Source organism: Lutjanus erythropterus, chromosome 19 (assembly GCF_056507025.1).
Source record: "Lutjanus erythropterus isolate fLutEry1 chromosome 19, fLutEry1.hap2, whole genome shotgun sequence".
Taxonomy (NCBI): Eukaryota; Metazoa; Chordata; class Actinopteri; order Lutjaniformes; family Lutjanidae; genus Lutjanus; species Lutjanus erythropterus.
Window position 1 is genome coordinate 8,212,444 of NC_139335.1, and position 22,437 is coordinate 8,234,880.

At 40.0% G+C, this 22,437-nt stretch overlaps 1 protein-coding gene and 2 non-coding genes across 3 annotated transcripts in view; 2 read left to right on the forward strand and 1 right to left on the reverse strand.

Annotated features, from left to right (window-relative positions):
- Positions 1-22,437, forward strand: part of gjc1 (gap junction protein gamma 1) — a 59,923-nt gene that overhangs the window by 25,548 nt on the left and 11,938 nt on the right. The gene's annotated exons all lie outside the window — the stretch shown is intronic.
- On the forward strand, positions 9,224-9,295 carry trnac-gca (transfer RNA cysteine (anticodon GCA)). Its single transcript has one exon. It is a non-coding gene; the product is annotated as a tRNA-Cys (tRNA).
- trnac-gca (transfer RNA cysteine (anticodon GCA)) lies at positions 13,864-13,935 on the reverse strand. The gene has a single exon. It is a non-coding gene; the product is annotated as a tRNA-Cys (tRNA).

Sequence of the window (22,437 nt, forward strand, 5' to 3'; positions counted from 1 at the left end):
GTGGGTTGACTCAGTCACAACCAAGCAGAGGTGTTCCCAGTCTGGGGAGTCAGGACCTCCCACTGCTGCATAATTTTACAGTTGCTGTTATAGTGCCATAAATTTAAAAAAGAGAAAAGAAAAGTTACTCCAATGGAAAAGGGAGCTCTGCCAAGTCCAATGATGCCTGCAGCAAGGCCTTATGACAAATGGTTCAAAAGTCTATGAAAGAGAAGTTTAAGTATCGGGGGTGAGGCAAAGTGTCACCAGTGAAAAATTAACTCTACTTTGTCCAATGATGACTCCCACAAGTGCCTAAAACAGGTCATTTGTTATGAAACGGATGTGGGTAAAGTTTAAGAGGCGGGGGTAACTGGCACCATTGAAATAGGTTCAGGAGTTTGGCCATATTGCGCAAATCCATTTAGAAGTTACGGGCCTTTTTGGGATATGCCATTCCCATTACCACCCCCCTGACTTATCAACTGACCCTTGATAATGATGACCCTTGACCCTTTTTGTTGAGAAAATTTAGCACCTTGGTCAACTGTCTACTTTTCTTGTAAAGGCGACATACGTGTATGTTCATATCTTAAATGAGCTAATCTTAGCAAAATGCAGGCTAACTAGCCACATAATGATAGATATAGATCGGTTAGATAGTTTACTAGCATTTTGTTAACATTGGCTAACTGTGGCTGCTGAAGGTTTTTACTTTTTTGTGTATTTGATTTAAGGGTTTTGTAAGTAAATTATGAACAATAAAAATAGTGCCTTCGTCTTTTATGACTGTACACTGAATATGTTTTGGTTTCAGACTGTTGGCATTATGAAGCAATGTGAAGACATCACTTTGAGCATTTTCTATTCATTTCGGACATTGAATTGACCAAATATTTAACTTAGAAAATAACTGACAGATGAATCAACAATGAAAATAGCTGTTAGTTGCAGTCCTACATTATATGGAGTAATCAAGGTCAAATACGTGTTTTTTTCACCCAGAGTTGTGTTTGGGTTGTACTGGCCCACAGGCAGCGTGCTGTGTATACCTGACCTCCAACCTTACATGGAATGAAGCATTGTTCTCATCCAGCGGCATGCGGTGTATGTGATGTGCAAAGAGAGAGTCTCTGTCCTTTTGGATGATGATGAGCAGGAGGAGGTGGAGGTTTTGGAGAGGGGGATGGGGACGGAGAACAGTAGTGAGAGGAGGCAGAATGAGGGAGGTTGGCGGAAGGGTGAGAGTGTGTTGGGATTTGTGGGGGCGGTTAGCGAGGGCCCACAGGGAGGAAGGTGGGGGATGGTGAGCAACGAGGGGATACTAGTGCGCTGAGCTCCCCGTCCCCCCCACCCCCTTCAAATATTATAATACCTTTATACTGTGAGCTGGCTAGGCTCCATTTTCTGCCTTCAGTGCCAAACTATCAGACTATGAATGGGGATGTTGCATGAGAGCTTTGTCTCCGCTCAGCGCCCGGTGCCATGTGGTGAAACAGGGCACTCCATTCATGCACTCTTGCTGATTTCGTCTCATTAGACTGTGGGCGCCATGCGTGTGGAGCTGCCTTTGTGTGCTTATGTGTACATGCATGCCTGTGTGTTTCTATAGAGTGTGAGCATTGATCGCTCCGCTTGCAGGGTTTGCCTCTGTAACATATGTGTGCATCAGGCGTAGGTCAACATCTGTATCCATGGTGTTTTTTTTATTTCCCCTGTGAGCAGTGGCGGATTCAGTTCGTCTGAGGGGCAGGGCCAAAAAAAAATAACAAGTGCATTAAGTGATACGGCACCAGCGTAATGCATTTATAGTGGAACAGTTACAAACCCTAGTTTATATTAAAATTGTCTTATTAGGTGACTTGAAGTATAAGTGCAACATCCTGTCATAAACACACACAGGGAACTATTATCTATTCAACCAACTAATCTTCACCCATGTAAGGCAGATGATATGTCACTGCATCACACTTTCTCCACTAGAAGGGCACTCTAGAGGGCACTTTGTCATGTTTTATCTACTGGAAGGAACTGTACAGGGAACAACATTCACTGAATGGGCACGCTCGAGGGCAGTTTATCATCTTTCGTCCACTGGAAGGCATTGTAGAGGGCAGTTTATCATGTTTTCTGCACTGAAAGGTCAATCTAAAGGGCAGTTTATCATCTTTCGTCCATTTGTAAGGCTCTCAAGACGGCACTTTATCATGTTTTCTCTGCTAGAAAGGCATCATAGAGAGCAGTTTATCCTGTTTTCTCCACTGAAAGGGCACCGTAGGGGGCATGGTATCATGTTTTATCTACCATAGTAGCATCCATTGTTTTGAACATAGGTCCACCGGTGCCTGTGAGGACAACAATGGATAAGTGTCATATCAGGGAAAGGGGAGGGGGACCACTCTCTCCACATTCAGTCAAGATTTTCCCGCCAGTTGTGAAATCGACACACGCTTTGATGGACGCGTTACCATCGGGATCGCGTTGTCCAAAAACAGCCCCTAACGGTACGAGCCGTATTTTAGAGCCCGCTCCGAGTCCCTGACCCAAAAGCTTGGTTTTTGTTTTCACTTTATACACATGTTGAATTGCAACATGCAGAGAGGGGGAAATGAGTGTGTTTGAAACGCACCATCAGCGCTATCCTCCGAGTCAACTCTCATCACCATTCTACTCTTTGTATCTATCAGTCTTTCAGACAGCAGAATGGCCCCTACAGTGTAGACCGAGGCTGAAAGCTGCAGCTGCTGCACACACTGAGCGGAGGCAAGGGACAGCACTCCCCCTGCTCCTCCACACACACACACACACACACACACACACACACACACACACACACACACACACACACACACACACACAGAGCTGCTCCTCCCTGTTTGTCTGATGTTTTGCTTTGCTTTAATAGCAAGACTGATGCCATTTAAATCTTTCGCTTCAATTCACTCAATGCAAATCCAGCTGCATAAGTGGGTTACCAAAGTCCTTTATACTGACACATACTCGAGGACAGTGAATGCAGCAGGCCCATACAGCCAACTTCATTTATTCTAATGTCACATTTTATAACTAATACATTAACCAAACATGAAAGATCTGCAAAAACATGCAGTTATGTGAAGATTGCTGAAATTTGCATTTTTTTTTTTCTTGCACTCTGCTAAATTCACTTAAACTCTGAATTAGCATTTCAAAATGAAAGTGCACCCATTCTCACTTCCAGAATTTCAATTAAGAGATTAACATTTTATATCTCACAACACAACCTTGATATTGGAGCATCAGCTGGGTTGCGTGTCACTAATGGTCATGATTGTTATCAGGTAGCATTTTTTTTCCTTTGTTTCATGTATGCAGTAATTTTCTTCTTTTTCCCTCGGCTCCACTGCATTTCAAAGGGAACTACTGTACTTTTTACTCTGCTGTTGCAAATATTTACTATGCAGATTAAGGATTACACATTTAAATGACACAACAGTAGAGAACAAGGTGATGAATTTAGTTGCATCAGAGAAAGAATCAGATTACTTAATTAGTACCATAATCAGTGGAGCAATGATTTAACCCATCTCACTAGTTTATTAAAATGAGTCCATTTAAATAACTTCTGAACAGCAGTGTTACAATTTAAATATTAAATTGAAAATTGAGCATCCATCCATTTCGGGCCAGTATGATATTGGATCAGCTATTATCAATGACATGCTTATAGTATTGTTCATCCCTACTATTATTGTTATTGGATAAAAGAGTCATTATCCATTTACTGTCGTTATATGTGTAACTATGTTCATATCCTTAAGGTGTGAAGTTACATGTAGCTCCACCTATAGACATTACTACAACATTAACATGCAGCTTAAACGTTAAATTCATCAATATTAATGATAATATAACATTCTGTAGGTACCAGGGGTATATAGATTCATTTCAGGCCATAAATCTCTCAGCTTGCTACATATAGTACATTAAATATTTTCAGTTCTCCTCTTGTTTGTGCTCACCTGTAGCTGTTAAGTCAGCAGCAGTTGTAGCATGGCTAATATTCAGTATGTTAGTGTCATCCTCTGCACTTTCACCTGTGGTTTCTGAGGTGGAGGGCGTGTCAGAGTTTTGTGCTCGTGAAGATACAAAACGATCCATTGTGGCTCATAGGAGTGTCTTCACACCTGGGATAATAATACAGCCGACCGGCCGGCATGTCTCATTAGTGCTGTCCCCCCAAGGGTTCGCAGACCCCTTGTTGAAGACCCAGTGTATATACAGAAAAACAGAAAGGTGGAGGTTTTGGAGAGGGGGATGGGGACAGTTTTCTGTCATATAAGCCCCAAAAATCCACACAAACATGCCACCACTTCCTATGTGCACATTGTAATCTTCCATTCCCATCCCGTTTCACAGCACAAACAGATAGAGTAGATTCCGATAAATTTGGAACCAGCTGTGGTATTTATACGTATTTGGGATTCTATTTAAAGACACATTCCTCTCCTTCATCCGTCTTTCCTCTGCCCGGCTTTTCAGCTCCTGCGGTATTAGAGATACGCCGCGGTAAATGAAGTCATCCCTAATCCCGTATGTGCTGTATGGGCCCTCTGACGAAGACTCATCAAGGTGAAAGTGCTGTGTGATTTGTTGGATATTATTAGCATGGTAATAGGGTCTTGGAAGACACGGAATGAGAGGGTGCGGCACACGCTGTGCATCCAGGTGTGTGATATTTAGCAGCAGCAGTTGCCTCAGGAACAGATCTGTCAGACAAGTGAACACACACTGTAATGAACGACTGGCCACTTCCCTGGAGAATGTGAATAATATGAATAAGAATAACACACATGTACAGTAGTTGGCCCACGCACACAGTCAGAGGCTTAAACACACACAGGCATATACACACACGCACACACACACATTCCCTCTGCCCTCTAAACCTGTCACCAAAGGCAAAGGTGGTCTGCACATGCACCTACACATGTAGACACACACAAACAGCCACATACACACGTCGAATATGCTCCATCCCTGCCTGAAGACACAACAAGAAACATCTAATTCTGAGTCACTCTGAGTCTGACTCACACACACACACACACACACACACACATACACAGAATCATGTTTCCATCACTTCAGAGGACATTACATTGGTTTACATTCATTTCCTGGACACTTACCGAAACCTTGACCCTTAGGACTACTTGCCTGACCCTAACCTAAAACTTTACCCGTACCCTCACCCAAGTCTTCGCCCCAAAATTTAATGATTTACAAATGGGGACTTGCATTTTGTCCCCATAAGGAAGGCGGGTCCCCACAATGGGAGTGTATAAACAGATTTAAGTCTCTTTAAACCTGAGTAATGAGTAATGCACGCTCACACAAACACACAAATATCCACAGACACAACTACAGAGCAGCTTCTCCTGCAGGAGCTCATGCTTCATGCCCTTTAACTTGGTTACTGGGACAGATTGCACCTCTAATTCATCATATATTGCATACTACTATTACTAAGTCAATATATCACACACACAAACAGCCACCTTCATTCACACACAGACCCTCAGCCTCCTCCCTCCCTCCCTTCTTCAGCTCCTTCCTCCCTCCCGCTCGTCCTCCTTCCTTCTCTAATGAGTCTCACAGAGTGTGCAGGTGAGCCGGAGCCCGAGGAGGTGATAGCTGTGTGCTTCCACGTGTGTGCATGTGCGCTGTCTTGGCGTTGCATGATTATGTATGATAACATACACATGCTGGCGGAGACGCCCGAGCATCCGCTCACCTCAGGTTAACTCGTCTTCTCGTCTGCTAATTAGAGATGAGAATCTAAAGGCTGATGAGTCAAAGTATAAATGAAGTGTGGCTCAGCCCTGCTGCTGCTGCTGCTGCACATGTGATGGAGATGAACATGTGTAGTCATCTGCTTTGTACTGCAGTTAATTATACAGAGTTTGAAATAATAGGCTGGGAAAGTTAATGCTCAGCGAGGAAAAAGCAATTTAATACATATCATCAATTCTGTCTGTACAAAAGCAAGAATATTATAGGAATAAGTGGAGACCTCTTGATCTTCAATCAAATGCTCTGCCACTGAGCTGGACCTCCTTCACTGGTTATTTGATTTTTTAATGACACTTACCAAAAAATGTCTCTTAGAGCAGATGTGTTTGGGTGGTTTTGTCATGCCAGTTGTAAATGATAGTTAACACTACCAAAAACTTTTATATTTATTCTTTTGACTTCCCAAAGTTAAAAAACAAAACAAAAAAGTATTTGCAAAATATTGCCATGATCCAAGATTTTTATTATTATAGCTTCTGGTCACTGTGCTATTACGCTGCAGACTAGGGATGAACACAAATCTGAATATATTATTCAAAAAAATCACAAATAATGCTATGGAAACAGATATTTCTTTTACCTGAATTTACGTATTATTGAATGTTGTTATTATTCAGGAAAAGATTACTTCTAAAATGTCATATAGTAATATCAAGAACGCTACTTTTTACTTTTATCTAAATACTTTTTTTACACAAATACTTTTATATAATATTATAAAATGATTGTATTTTATGATTATGTTAATATATATGTATAATGTTCTAGTACTGTGAACCGTTGTAAGATTTACATAAACACAGCATCATTGCAATTTATCAATATTCCCTTCAAACGAAGGATTTTTTAAAAATATAGGTAAAAAGAAAAGTGAGAAAGAGAGATGAAGTACAGTACTATGATGTGGAAATATAGTTAATAATTAATTGTATACCAATATAAAATCAATTTGATGCTTTAAAGGCACAACAATTTAATCTCCAATGAATATTAGGTTAGAAGCACAAGATTTGCTTGATTTAGTCAGACTTCTGTTGTAAACCATTATGAATTATTTTAGTCTTTGTTTAGCATCTTTTAAACTTTCCAACCTGCCCTACATACGTTTTCTTTTTTCAATACAAACTCAGGGACAAGTCTGACTCATAATTTTGTCAGTTTAGCAAAGAAGCTGTCAAAAACCCAAAACACAAGCAAAAATAACACAATCATCTTTATAAATGTCAAATAATTCACTCAAAAATATATATTGCCTCATGTTTTATACACACAAATACAGCAGAAAAATGTAGAAAATAAAAGTCTGAATAAATTATTTTCAATACCTCCTTTTCATTGAAAATCTATGTATGTCATTTTAAATAATATTGACATTCAAGTTGTCCCCATTAGCCTCCTTCCTGTGATCCACACACAAACTGTAAATAATGGTTTACGGTCAACAGACGTCAGTGAGATTCTCTGTGAGACATCTGCACTTTCAACTAGTTTCCTCAGCTTGTTTCTAAATAAAATGTATATTAAGTTGTTACGATAAAAAAAAAAAAAAACATGTACAGCACGTTCACAGATGAATAGGGGGACTGTGAATGCATTTTAGAGCAGACAAATCCAAACAAGGACAAAACTCCACATATGGAGTCACTGCTATGATAACGTGCTATCAGCAGAAGGGGTACTAAGAGCTATAAGGGATTCTTTATCTGCAGCCACGTGTTCTAACTCTGAGAAATGACTGCATGAGAGTTACTATACCAATATAAGATAATGTTTTCACTGTAAGGTGGAGGGATGCAGGGCTCTTATCTTCTTATGTTGCGGTCTTTGGGCAACAAATTGAACCTGTAAGATAAAGTTATATGAAAAAGGGGAAGCAGAGCTCAAATAAATATGGGTCTTAAGAGCTCCACGTTTGCATGCTTCAAAGCCTTTTTTCACTGAGCTGCAAGCTCCTCTATGATTTCTTACAACATGCTGCATAGCTATGTCGCATGTTCCCAGAGTGTTGTTTGCGTAAGGTATACACAGAGGGGGGCACCCACAGTTGAACTCATGACTTGTTGAGCTGCAGTCAAACACTCTACCGCTGAGCTATACCCCCTCGCAGAGACCACCTGCCTTCTCATCCACCGATTTATTAAATTTGTTGGTTCACTCGTGAGCCCCTGAAGGTCTCAGAACTGTGTTTGATAATGAACATGCCCTTGTAGATGCTGTAGCCTCCTTTCACCCCGCCGTGTTAATTAATTTGCTCCATGCTAATTACAGACAAAATCAACAAGGGTTTAATATTCCCAAGGACTTTCATCGCAGTTAAGGGTGAAATGAAGTGTTTCAACATTGGAGTGAGTGAAATGGAGATACACAAACCTTACAGTGAACTCATACTTTAAAAGCTGTGCTCTTTTTCTTGTCATTCCAGTTGTCGATCAAATTAGTTGATGTGATATGTTCACTTTTATATTAAAACATGAAACTGTACACATTTTCAGAAATGGACTTATCACCATGGCCATGTCAGCCATTTTAATGTCATGTCATGATGTCTGCTCTTGTGTTTTGATGGTCAGCGACTACAATAAAGCAGTGGTTCTCAACCTTTTTGAGTTGCGACTCCCCATAATAAGCAGGTTAGTTTTCGCAACCCCCACAAAAATATACAGCAGTAAATCAGGGTGATATTTCTGAAGCTTGATGGGGGCTCGGGGCTCTTTTGGAAACGCTAGTGTTTTGTGTTTCTTAGTTGATTGTGCTGCAGCCGGATTTTGGGTGTGCTGCACGTCACAATATGTTGTTTTATTCCCAGAAATTATCTTGCAACCCCCTAGGTGGTCCCAACCCCAAGTCTGAGAACCAGTGCAATAAAGTCTAGCCTAGGTTTTTGGTTCAGGAGATATGGTGCAAAATAATTTAATCATGGTGGAAAGTAAAATGGCTGCCACAAGGTTTTTTTTGCAATGGTTCCTTTTCTGAAAAATATTAAGGGCCCCAAGTTAGTTTTAATGCTATATTGAAAAAGTGAGCGTTTTTTATATTTGTTGAGAAAGAAATACAAGGACAAAATTGTAAAAAACATGATGTATTTAGGAAAATATCTACGTCAGACTTCTTGCTATAGATGTGAGCTTAATTTACAGACTAATCACTGAAGGCATGAGTAAACAGGCTTTTTTTTTTCTTCCAGTTTGCATTAATAGATTCTCAGTAGCATAGATTGCATGATATGTTTGGTTGGTTGGTTGGTTCATTAGTATCAGCACTATTTATAGTCTGTTCATGATATGCTATTTATAGCATATCTTTAGACCCTATATACATCTATTCATCCATATATCTACATTCATATACTCACTGCCTCATGATGAAGAGGCCATGACATGGATGAAACAAAGGAATGAGCTTGTGAATAGGGGGTATAGCTCAGTGGTAGAGCATTTGACTGCAGATCAAGAGGTCCCCAGTTCAAATCTGGGTGCCCCCTACACTGACATTATATTGACCGTTTCATGCTGTTCATTTCAGCCTAAGATGCTGGTTTTCTCTTCTGTAGAGGCTGGAATGGCTCTAATCAAACTAGCAGGAATCCGTGTCTTGACACTGAGACTGGCAAATAAAACAAAACATTATGTAACACCTCAGCCACAGGTGTCAAACTGTGTACTACTGTGTTCTGAAGCTCTACAGGTTTCCGTTCCAGTCAGACACCACACACGACACTGCTGGTACTAATGCATCCCCCCTCTGCGGCTGTGAATACAGGGTGCTAAATAAAAAGATCGAATGCATGCTGTGTAACCTGCGGTGAGCGCTTTGCATCAATCGATTCACTAAAGTGGTTTTGCACTGAGGCAACAGTTTGAGCAGATACTCCTGCCATCAAACCGAGGAAGAGGCCTTTAATGATCCGTAAAATGTTTCACGTAGAATTAATGTGATTGACTCATTTCCTTTAAGCTTTGTAACCGCAGACTGTCTGTACTAATTACAGGGTTTTTATAAGCATGAAATGATGTGTGACTGCACGGGAAGCTATAGATGCACCACAGGTAAAGGAGCTATAAAGGAACATTACAACCTTATTAACTACCCAGGGTTATTGTTATAAATATAAAAGCCAATTAACTGATGCACCTCTCCATTACTGTATATCTTCTGATCACTGACCTGTTGCCCTCGAGAAAGAGCAGGTTTACTGTGCTGTGCTTCTACTGTTGTCATAGTAACCGATGTCTAGATTTCAAACTGAGTCAGTTGGGTGATCACTGTGGCCCTTAGCGGCCAGTTAAGAAGAGTGAGAAGTGAGAAGTCAGCTGTCAGCGGTCACGGCGACCTTGGCCTTTGACCTTTGACCACTGAAATCTAATCAGTTCGTCTTTGAGTCCAAGTTGTAATTTGTGCAAAGTTTGAAAAAAAATTCCCTCAAGGTGTTCTTGAGATATCTATAAGATATCTGAGAATACATGATAAAGAAAATATATGCAAGAACAAATATTAAAATCTAAAAATTTAAAGATATGTAAGCTGTTCTGTATTAATCAGTAAATGAAACTATTGATCAGCTGTGCTGTCTCACTGATTCTGCTGTGTTTGCTCACACTTCTGTTTTGGATGCGCTGAAACAAAAACTGTCAGCGTGTAAACAGGAGAGACGGCGGAGGCAGACAGAGTTGAACAGAAGACCTCCTGATGCTGTCACACACTTGGCCAATGATTTATTCCAGTGGAGGTAACGAGGCTAAGTGGTAGACAAACAGTCATTCCAGCGGGAGCTGCTCACTCGAACCGAACACCAAAAAAGTCTCTTTCTCCCTGGTTGCTTTCTCCAGGCGGGGCCGTGGGGCCACGTGATGTGTCTTTGGCTTCATAAACAACACAAACATCATATCTTCAGCCACTTCATGGTGACTTTATTTAATACCAAATTTAAAGAATTCACAGAGTTGTTTGCGAACGTGTTTAATACTCGACACTGGTTCAGCAACAACAAGCTGATTTATAATCTTCTCACAGTTTATCCTGAACTGTCTCTGAGACAGAGATTCCTGTGACTCTGTGTGTGAAATATGCAGACAGAGTCAAGAGGTTCAGTCAGTGTTTGACTAAACATGAGACCAGCAGGAGATGAGACTTACGGTAAAACAGTAAAAATCCCATTAAACTGTTTTTACTCACCTACATTCTTAGAAATATTAGTCTGAACGGGTTCTCTTGAAGAGAAGGAGATTTACCTCTAAAGAAAATGGTTTGTCAAAGGTTCTTTGTGAGGCTAAGGGTTCCATTAAGACTCCTCTCATCCAAAGAACCCTTGTGGCAGAAATCAGGGGTTCTCTGTACCATCTTGGTGGAAACCCCTGGGTGATTCTAAATAAAACCCTTGGAATATGAAAAGGTTCTTGGTAGAACCCCTTCAGTAGGTTCTAGATAAAATCCTTGGAATATAAAAAAGTTTTCAGTAGAACCCCATAGGTGGGTTCATGTTAGCACCCTTAGAAAATGGAAAGGTTCTGGATACAACCCCCGTAGAGGGTCTGAAATGATTCCAAGTGGTTCTTAATAAAATGTTCTACCAGGAACCAAAGGGTTCTATTATGGAGACAAGCTGAAGTACCTTTTAATGGTTCTAGTTAGAAGTTAAAGTTGGGATTATTTCATTAAGTTTCATTAAAAACATTTGTTTTCACTCTAAACTGATGTTACATTCACTTAAAAACGTGGTTGTTTCTTTGGTTGGAGTTTTCAGAAAGTTTAGTCTCAAACTAAACTTTCTGGCTCTAAACTCGGAGATTCCTGACATCACCTGCTGACGAGGACCACTCAAATATACTATGTTGTCATCTTTAAAGATGCACTATTTCCCAGAACCGTTCCACATTTCTCGATGACACTGCTGCCTCGGGCTTAATGCACATTAATAGCAACCCGTCAGTCTACAACCGGAAACAGAGAAATTGCTGTAATGGCTTGAGTGGAACCATATTGTGAAAAATATGACAAGTAGACGTCTGACAAATCTGTCACTCAAGCCTCTTCTCAAAAGTGCTTTGATGTTTACATGGACGATAAACTGTCAAATGAGCCAAATTAGTTTGGTTTATGCAGACAGGCTGAAGGATTATGGGAGTTAAGCCACTCCAATCTCCTCACTCCATCTATGAGCAGTCTGCTTTATGACACGCTGATATATATAGGCTACATAGTTTTTGAAGGCTGCTTATATGCGCTCTGAATATCAAATTTTTCAGGCAGAAGATTTCCAAGACGCAGGTGTTGAAAAGTGTGTTCTCGTGTCTGACAGTGAAACTGTTGTTCCTGAGCTGTGGAGCAGAAATGTCTGTATCTAACAATGACATACATATTTATGTGGTCATTTTAATACTAATCCTCACTTTCTCCTCATAGAAGAACCCTTTTGGATCCTGGTAGAACCCTTTATAAAGGTTCTACTTGAACCCTTGCAGAGGGTTCTACCTAGAGCTTTACACAAAAGCTTAGACCTAGAACCATCTGAAAGTTTTTCGACACACAAAAAAAAAAAAACTATGAGAGGTTCTACAGAGTACCTTTCCATGGTGTAATGGTTCCACCCAGGACCCTCGCTGGGGGTTCTATCAAGAACCTTATGAATGATAACAAGAAATCACCCACCCACCCAACCTTTTTATGTTCCAGAGATTTTATCTAAAACCCACCTGGGGGTTTCTAGAGAGAACATTTTAGCCCACCCAGGGGGTTCTACCGTGAACCCTTTTATTTTACAAAGGTTAACTTAAACCCATCTTGAGAACCATTTTATATTCTCATATACCTGCTTTAAGAGGTTCTATGGAGAACCACATATTCCACAATGAAAACTCTCTCTTGGGGTTCTATCCGGAACCTTTCCATCTTCTAAGGGTCCTAACAAGAAACCACCCAAGGGATTCTATCAAGGACCTTTTTATTCCAAAGGGTTTGAAAAAAAGTATGAAAAGTGTCTTTAATGGAACCTTCAGTCTTACAAGGAACCCTTGACAAACCCTTTATTCAACAAAGGGTTCTTTAGAAGCAAGGTTTTTTTTGGACCTTTATTTCTAAGTGTTGGATGAGCAGCGTGGATGGAGGCTCAGATTTACAAACTACGGGCTGATGAAGTCGTATTCACTGAGGGTAAACTTTTTTTTTCTTACCTGTAATCTGGATCATGATCTAAACAGCATCACAGTTTGTCTTCCAGACGTTCTCATCTCTTCTGGTTGAGAACATTTCAATGAACTCCGCTCAGTCTTAGCTGCGTTTGATGAAACAGAGTCAACAGATTGTCGCTGCATCATTAACTCTCATCTCTCGTCTTTGTGAGGAAGCCAGCGTCTGCACACCGACCAGTCTTATATCACAGTTTGTCTTGATTGCAGAGTCACGCTAATGAAGCTGGGATCTATCTGATCTTCATCATCACCTTCTCAGCACAGCAGAAGTCGTCTGTTGCAAATGTGTTGACAATTTTTCATAGGTTTCAGACATTTTTCACACCCCTTTTCAAAACAGTTGACACAGATCTCATAGAAAGAACCAAAACTCTCTTGGATTAATTAGTTTTGTTTAGTTATTTTTTTACAATTGCTAAAAAGCATTTAATCACAGTTATGATACATTTCATAAAGTCTTATCACAGCAACACACCTGTACCACACAATACCACACAAATGGTTCATTTTTTGCTCAAAATTTGGTTTTGAGCATTAACTTTTAAGAAACAATTGTGCATGTAAAAATGAGTACTAGCAAAATGAGTAAATTGACTACATTTACCATCAATAATGACTGGGCATGCTCATGAAAAGTGCAGAAGTTTTCTTTGAAGAGATTAGAAAAAATCGTTATGAATTGTTTAAACAAATGTGATATAACAAGTTTGGCTGAGGTGAACTGCATCCAACGGACATCTGCTGCTGCAAACTCTGCATGAACAATGTGATGCTTTAATGAGTTCAAGCACGAAAGACTGGAGCAGCCTTCAAGTCAACGTTGTTGCATATTCATAATTCTGATGTTTCTGCGCTATTAGTCCAAAGAGAGCACCCAGAGTTGAACTGAGGACCTCTTGATCTGCAGTCAAATGTTCTGCCACTGAGCTATACCCCCTGTGTCTTGTAACAGGTAGTGACAGCAACAGAGAGTTGTTCCTCTTAATGTCAGCAGAAAATAAAAGTAATAAATCATCTGTACCACTGTGCAGGCTGAGTCTGCAAAGACGACCTTGACTGTGGCATAAACAAACGCGCGCGCACAAATAAAAAAAGTGACTTACGTAGCAATTTAGTGTGAATTAATCACAAGTTCGAGTTTGAACTATTGACATCTATAGTTCTGCACAGTGGGAAGAAGTGGAGCCACGGCATCCATCTTTATTTATGTCAATAGTTTGAACACAGGGTCTCCTCAGCTGAACTCTTTACTGTCACTCAGAGCCACACAGGGAGGGGCCTTTAGTCTGATTAATACAGGTGCCATAATTCCTCTTTAGTGCTTGTATTACAGCTGCGTGTGCGCTCACAAGGCCAACGCAACTTTGGTTTTCCACAGGTTAAAGGGACACTTCACCCCAAAATCGAAAACACGTTTTCCCTCTTACATGCAGTGCTATTTATCCATCTAGATAGTTCTGGTGTGAGTTGGTGTGAGTTTTGGAGATATAAGCCATAGAGATATCTGTCTTTTTTTCAAAATAACGGGACTAAATGGGACTCGGCTTGTTGTGCTCGAAGTGCCAAAAATACATTTGATAAAATTCAAAACCGGTGTTTCTTTCCAGGAATCATAAACCTGGTACTCAAGAAACCTCACTTACCTTGTTGTGAGCAGTTTTCATGTAGGGACTACTTTTAAAAAGAAAGAAGTTACATTCTTGCTAAATTCTAGCTAGAACCATAAAGGGTTCTTTGGATTGTCACTATAGGAGAACCCTTTCTGTTACCTGTTAGAACCTTTTATAAAGGTTCAACTTGGAACCCTAGAACTCTTCTATGGTGTAATGCGTCTACCCAAAACCCTTTCTACTTTAGTTTCTTAACAGAACTCTTAGTTTTGCTAATAACCTTTGTCAAATTCTTTCTTCAAATTAGGGGCCTTCAGAAGCAAATGGTTCTGGGTAGAACCACAGCCCTTCAAGAATAGTGTGCCATAGATTCTACTGTTGAAATAAAGTACTTCCTGCGTGAAACTGTTCATAACAAGATCTGTGGAGTAACCAGGTCATAATTTGTGGAAAGAGACATTGGTGCTAAACTTTTCACCTGTATTTTTGTGGCGCTTTGAGCACCACAAGTCGAGTGTTATTTGTTAAAATCTAGATGGATAAACAGCACCATAGTTCAGAGGAAAAACAAGTATTCCTGATTTTGGGGTGAACTGTCCCTTTAAGGACTTTTTCTGTGATAGTTTTGGATCATCATTATCATCATCTCATTACGCAGATGTCTATAAAAAATCAGTGAGTAAAGAAAGTGCTCCATAAAACTACTCACATCAAAAGAACATCAAATTATTCACGGTTATTACCAAGATGACACGTCCCCCCTAAAAAACACCATACATTTCACTACTTATCAACTTCATATTTAAGAAAAAAAGGCAAAATTGAAATAGCTGTACATTAAAGAAGAACATATTTAACAGAAGCTGTGGACTTTGAGCGACATGATGTGAATTTAAAGAGGATTTATGCCCCCTGATTTCTCAGCACATGATCTGTGAAATTTGGAGATAGCGATTGGTCCGCTCAGAAGACGCAGATAAGAAAAGAGGCTGAGATAGCGTGCAGTCCTAATTTGAGCAACCACCGCTGGTGAGTGGATTTGGACAATATCAAACGAACATCTTTTATTGTTCGAAGCGTTGCATGATTATGACTCTATGATTATGACTCTATGTGAGGGCATTAGGGAGGGAGCGGAGTGATGGAGTGAGAAGGGCACGCCGAGGCTGAAAGTGATGGGGAGGATTATGCCCCAGTGTCCATATTTCAGCGAGCGGAAACTGCAGTATATGTGCTCAGTATAAAATGTTTAACACCAGAGTGGGCAGGGTCAGCCGAATGTCTGGATATTTCCCAACTTTTTTGTCACGGAGTTTGCCCTGTCCTCTCATGACTTCTCTAACAGTTTTTTTTTTTTTTGTCAGATTTTTCAGTTGGCAGCTCGTTGCCCTTCTGTCAGAAACCCAAATCTACTGGCAGTCGTCACACGGAGCATAATGAACATCAATTATTTCTTACACGTTGACACACTTGATTTGTTATCAAACTCACTGTCAGTGGTTCAAACAATACACTCAAAGAAATAAGGGTTCTAAAAGGGTCTTACCAGAAACATTTGCTTTTGAAGAACCTTTGTTGAAGACAAAGTTTGTCAAGGGGTTCTTTGCAAGGGTTCCATTACTAACCGTTTTCATTCCAAGAACCTCGTTTGGAAGAATGAGTTCTTCAAGGATTGTTGAAATCCTTGAAAAACTCTTGACAAGGGTACCATGAAGTAAAATTGTTCCTAGTAGAACCCCTGGGTGGGTAACAGATGAAACACTTGGAATTGAAAAATAGTTCGTGATAGAACCTCTTGTTGGGTTTTGGATAAAATCCTTAGAATATAAAAAAGTTCTCAGTAGAATCCCAGGGTGGGTTCTAGATAAAAATCTTTCTAATGTAAGAGGGTTCTTGGTAGAACCTCTTGGTGAGTTTTAGATTAAACCCTAATGATACAAGAAAGTTCTTGGTAGAATCCCTTGATGGGTTCTAGAAAAAACCCTTGTAATATAAAAGGGTTGTTGGTAGAACCCTCTGAGTATGTTCTTAATGGAAACCCTTGGACTACAAAAAGTGTTCTCAGTAGAACTCTCACGGTGGGTTCTTGTTAAAATGGTTGAACCATTTCACCATAATAGGGTTCTCTATTAGGACCTCTCAGTTTTGACAGGCCTTTTCCACCAACAGTAAACTGGTTTGGAACCTGAAAAGTTGGTTCCCAGCTGGAACCAAAAAATAGCAGGTGTTCCTTTGGAACCAAAGTTGTCGTGTGATATTCTACAGGTCATTATGCAGAGCCCTCTGTTGATGACATCATTCATTACAATTGGTCCACTGAAACTGGTGGAACCTGAGCTAGTTCACTAATAAGCACCAAGGTTGTAAGGATCTTCAATAGAACCAGTTCAAGAAATGCCACGGGGTGAGACCTGTCACAGATGGTTCAAGGTAGAACCCTTAATGTTGTTGTTGAGATAGAACTCTATGAAAGTGTTCTAAGTGGAACCTTCATAAAAAGTTCTACCTGTGACCAAAAATAATTGTCCTATGAGGACAAGCTGAAGAACCTTTATTGTTCTACTTAGCAGTGCATTTTTTAGAGTTTACTCAATTATACATAAATATAACCCAATTTATTCTGGAGTTTTAAGACAAAATCCTGAAAATTAAGTTTTTTTTTAAAATCCAATATCATATGCAAAATGTTACCCAAGTGATTTTATTCCACATAAACACATAACTCATCCTGATAAATATTCCATGAATTTAATTTATAGTTTGGAGTTGCGACCGCCATGTGTACTGAGCAGAGTTTATTAATTGACCGAGAGTCTACCACCACACAAGTGCTGAACAGTTAATCAAAATATTGTCAAAATCGCAATATGGCCAAATGCAATATGCAAATCAGCATCTGCAGCTTTTTAATAAAGGTGAAACGTGTCACAGCATAACATTATAAATGAAGCGTTGTGATATTACACAGATTCTCCAGCCTATAAATCATATTCTCTGAAAAAAAAAAAAAAAGTTTTCATGTTCTTTAACTTTCTCCATGTTGATCATTAACCCTTAAATGTAACACAACTTATTACTTACTTACTGCATTCCAAATCGCATACCGTTTCTTTTTAATTTTAGTACATACTGCAACTGAAGTACACACTGTTGCATGCAGTATGGGACATACTACTTCCTTATAACATTGCACCTTGAACTTAGAGCTCATTCTCCCATCACAAAGGATTGTGGGTCAGAATATCCTGAAAAGCTTGCTGGGTACTAGATATTTTTCTGGCATACTCTAAATATCGTGGCAGTATGAGTATTGGAGTGTTTAACTGCTTTTGCTTCCATTTCATGACCTCTACTTCTTCTACTCTCTTTATTAGCGTTGCCTATACCGCCAGCTTCTGACGAACCTGCACTAGTTTATTCACTCCAAAATTATTCTCGCATAGACGCAAGAAACGTCTGGCTGCACACATCTATATTCTGCTATAAAGGAAAAAAAACGGCCTGCAGTGTTTGTATGTCTCTAAACCAATCACAACTGTCTTGGGCGAAGCTAAGCCCAATCCACCTGCATGATAGTTTTGATGCAGAACTTTTGGTGGAACATTTGCACATGCAGAGGTGAGTCCTGGTATTAAAACTGCTAGCCTGTTTGCATTTGTACCTTTAGCAACCCAGGTGCTAATATGCCATTTTCAGTGTCTGGGTTGCTATTTGAAGATGTACATAGCAGATGCCTCAAAAGCAACCAATGGCAGGCTTTATATCTGCAATGTGCATCCTGTGAGTCAGACAACTCTAAAACAGTTGCTGGAAACAAGCCAAATTCATAACATTTCAAAAGTTTGCTTCAAATTCGCTTCACAGTTTTATTCAAACAGTGCTAATGTTTTTCCTGTCCTTTTTTGCCAGCCAATGGCCAAACAAACTATTTGTTTAAAAGTTTGGATCTTTTGGTCTGAAAAGGCTCCATGAAGAACCTTTTATTTCGTCATCAGAGATGCATTTTAACAGTGTTATAAAAGCACAAATGGACACATTCTTATTATTCCTAATTGCTTACCCTCTCCTGAAAGCCCCGTCCCGTCGTGCTCGTCTCCGGTGGCCAGAGGTCTCACAAAGTCAATGAGCTGAGAGTCATTTACCAAAAACCATTTACTTCCCCTCCCACCCTATCACTGCCTGTCAGTCCCAGACCTCCCCTCCCCTCCCCGCTGCCCTCCGAGGGGTATTAAAACCCCACCACCTCCCTCCTCATCCTCATCATCACCACTCATACAAACACACACCCACCCATCCATCCCCACCCCCAACCATGACCCAGTTTGGAGAGGATAAGGGTGTAAGTGAGGACCATTGTGAGTACCACAGGGGAGAGAGACAAGATGCTCTGCCTCCCTCCTCTTCCTCTCGCTTTCAGGAAGAGCTCACACTTGGTTAAGCACACACACTGAGGCTCTTCACCAGAGAGCGGCCGCACCGACGTGGGTTTTGTTTTGAGTTTTTGTTGTCGGGATGCCATCGTTGATTTTAGGTCAGGGCTGTTTGATGTCAGCCGAGGTTAAGGGGTATGTAAAGGAGGCTAAGTGAGACGAGGAGACAGAGACAGAGATGAGGGGCCTCAGGTTGACAGACAAAGGACACAGTACCTGGCATCTGGGAGAGAAGGAGCAGAGAGTGAGTATGCTGCTGCTTCATCACTTCACTTTGCTGCTTGTTTGTTGCTTGTATGTGTTTGTTTTTTTTATTTTTTATTCATTTGAAAGTAACTTTAAGTGATGACAAAGGCTATGATCTTTAATTTGTAACTGATCAAGTCTGTCAGGAAGTCAAACCCCCGACCTCCTGACCAGAGGACAGACATTTACGAGCTCTGGCCACAGTGTCTTCCTCAAAGGTATTTCTGCAACTACGTGCATTTTTAAGTCCCAGCAATGAAATTTTGGATTTTGGATGTTAAAATTTGTCATATGATGCATATTTCAGTGTTATTAAACATGTTGAGCTAAAGTTTAGACACATCTTCTCATTCAGTGTTTTTTTTTCTTTACTGTTATTATTTTTTCTACATTGTTGATTAATACTGGAGACATCAAAACTATCAAATATGGAATTATATAGTAAGCAAAAATAAGAAAACAAATCTAAAATACCAAAGATTCAATTGTTGTTATTAAATCTTTAATTGCACATGCAGAGGACAGTATGTGAGTCTTTGTTTTTTATTGATTATCCTACACACCTGTCAAACTACAAATGTGCAAAAGTTTTTCTTTCTTTAACATTTAAGATTCTTTGAAGTGGCCACATTTTGCTTTGATGACAGCAATTAGTATAATCTGAACCATTTCTGATTAAAAAAACTGAATGAGAAGTGTGTCCAAACTTTTTGCTGGTACTGTAAATAAAAATTACTAAATAATGTCATTTAATAATATTTATGATGTATTTTATGGCTCCAAACATCACTTTTGTTCATGTCCTACGACAGCAGTCTCAATGTTCAGATATGTAAAATGAGTTAAGAAAATTGACATTATTTTAAATGAAATTGTTTCATATACATTTTAATTTACACTATATTATTAATCTTTTTGTTTGTTTTTTCCTGATCATTTTTCCAGATTTTTTTTTTCATCTAATGCCATGGTTAAAGATCTTTTCAAAGCCAAACGAGTGTAATTTCTAAGGCAACAGGAGTCAGAACGGAGTACATGGGTGACATGTTGCCCCCCCCCCCCACACTGTAGGTGACCCTTAAGACCAAGAAAAACTATGTGAAGACCATCGTCTTTACTACACAGTTTAGTAATTGTGTATTTTGAACTACATCTTAAAAATAAGTTTATATTAAAGTTAAATTAATTGATATAGGTGCTAAGAGTCAAAGCGAACATGGCAGACCTTGCTAGCTGCCGTTTTTCTGCAATTTTAGCAACAACTTTAGCTTTAGGTCTCGCTTTAAGACAATGTCAAGACAAACAAAGATTAACATCTGTATTTTTCACCCTGGACAACAATTTTGGAAAATGGTCCATTAATGAGGACTGCTGCAGCCATCAGCCGTCTGTCATAATAAGGAACATGTATTATCTTTTGTCTGGACATTTGACATCTTAGGTTACTGTCTAAATTTTCCATTGTGTAGAGAAATAAAGTAAAAATTTTGTACTTTTTGAATATCAGTGTTTACAATAATGCACAAAGCTTAATGAAAATACATTTAAATGTCTTAAAATGTTATAGTAATTAATTAGATTATAAAAATGTATAAAATGAAAGTTACGGTATTGTTTTAATAAGGACATTTTCTATAAGAACAAGTGGTTCTTATACACAGTTGTACATGTTCCAGATTATATGCAAATTTGGGCACCTGTTTGTATGAATTACAGACTCTGATGGTGAAAATGTATTTCTGGAGAGTCAAATAAGCCTGTAGTTGCAGAAACACCCTCATACTTTTCAAGAACTTGCTGTAAACATTGCTAACACTCAGAAGATGATTTACATTACGTTTACTCTTTCCCGGCATGAAGCTGAATAAAAGGCACAGATGCACACAGGAAGGCTGCTCCTGCCTCAGAGATTCATCCTGGAACATATGGAACCGGTTTGCCGTTGCGTTTCTTCCCCTCGGACACTGTTAATGAGGGAATTTTTTCGTTTCCCACGAATACAGAAGGAGGAAATGCTTCTTCTGAGCCCACCGCTCCCCCTCTCTGCAAAATGAAGAAGAAGAATAGCTCATTCATCCATCTCAGCAAACATTTCCTCGTCTCCAAATTTTTCTCACTGGCTAAGGTTGGTGTTTGACAACAAAATGTCCAACAGCATCTATTTTTGTCCCTCACGAGTGAACTTGTCTGATTAGAATTCCCTCATGAGGTCCAAACTGGGGGCGAGCTGTCTAGTCAACCTTGTGGAATTTATGGTTTATTTGTGTTTCATGGTTGTGTGCATTGATCACCCTGCAAGTAAGATTTATGTCTGTGTTTGTGTGTCTGTATAAATACATGCAGCATACAATCTGGCAGAGATTAGTGTGTGAAATGGAGATGATTAACAGCTCTGATAACCTTCTGTGTGGGGAAACTGCAATGCAAAGTCACTTTTGGCATGCATGTTTTTAATCACATCAAGGACTATTTTGAACAAAGTTGGAGACAACCAGAAAGTGTTGATAAGAAATCCAGCTTTAGCTCTGTTGGATTTTTTTTTTTGGTGATTTGAATATCTCTGAGTGCCTAACAAAGGAGCTTATCCAGCGCCTTCAGAGCAGGAGAAGGGGAACCACAATATGAGAAACCCCCCTGTGCTTTTTAAGCTGAGCATTTGCAGGCGGTCGGTCTTTCACAAGGCGCTGTTATCTCCGCTCATATCGTGAATGCGCGGGCAGAGGCGGGTGACCTTTTTTATGACATGAATTTAGTTTTATGTGGGGTCTCTTTGCTTCAAAGCAGATGCGCTTTAACCTAAATATGACGATCCAGAGGGGGTTATCACGGACAGATGTCTGGCCAGCCACTGTGCAGGCAGATTAGTTTGATCTGTGCGGTGTGTGTGTGGGACAAGGTGGAGGCTCAGAGGGGCATCGGTGAAGCCCGAGGATGCTGCCAGCAGAACAGAGGGAGAGGGCACAGGGGCGTTGACCCTCGACGAATGACAGTCAGACGAACATCGGTCCCAACAGAACACGCTCAGAGGTCCCAGCCTCCCTCTCACAGCTCTCTGATCTGAGGGTTTGTTCCTGTTTCTGGTGACTGGATCCAGTGAAATTAACTTTAACAAGATAAGATTATAGACCCCAAATCAACCATGTATCTCTCATT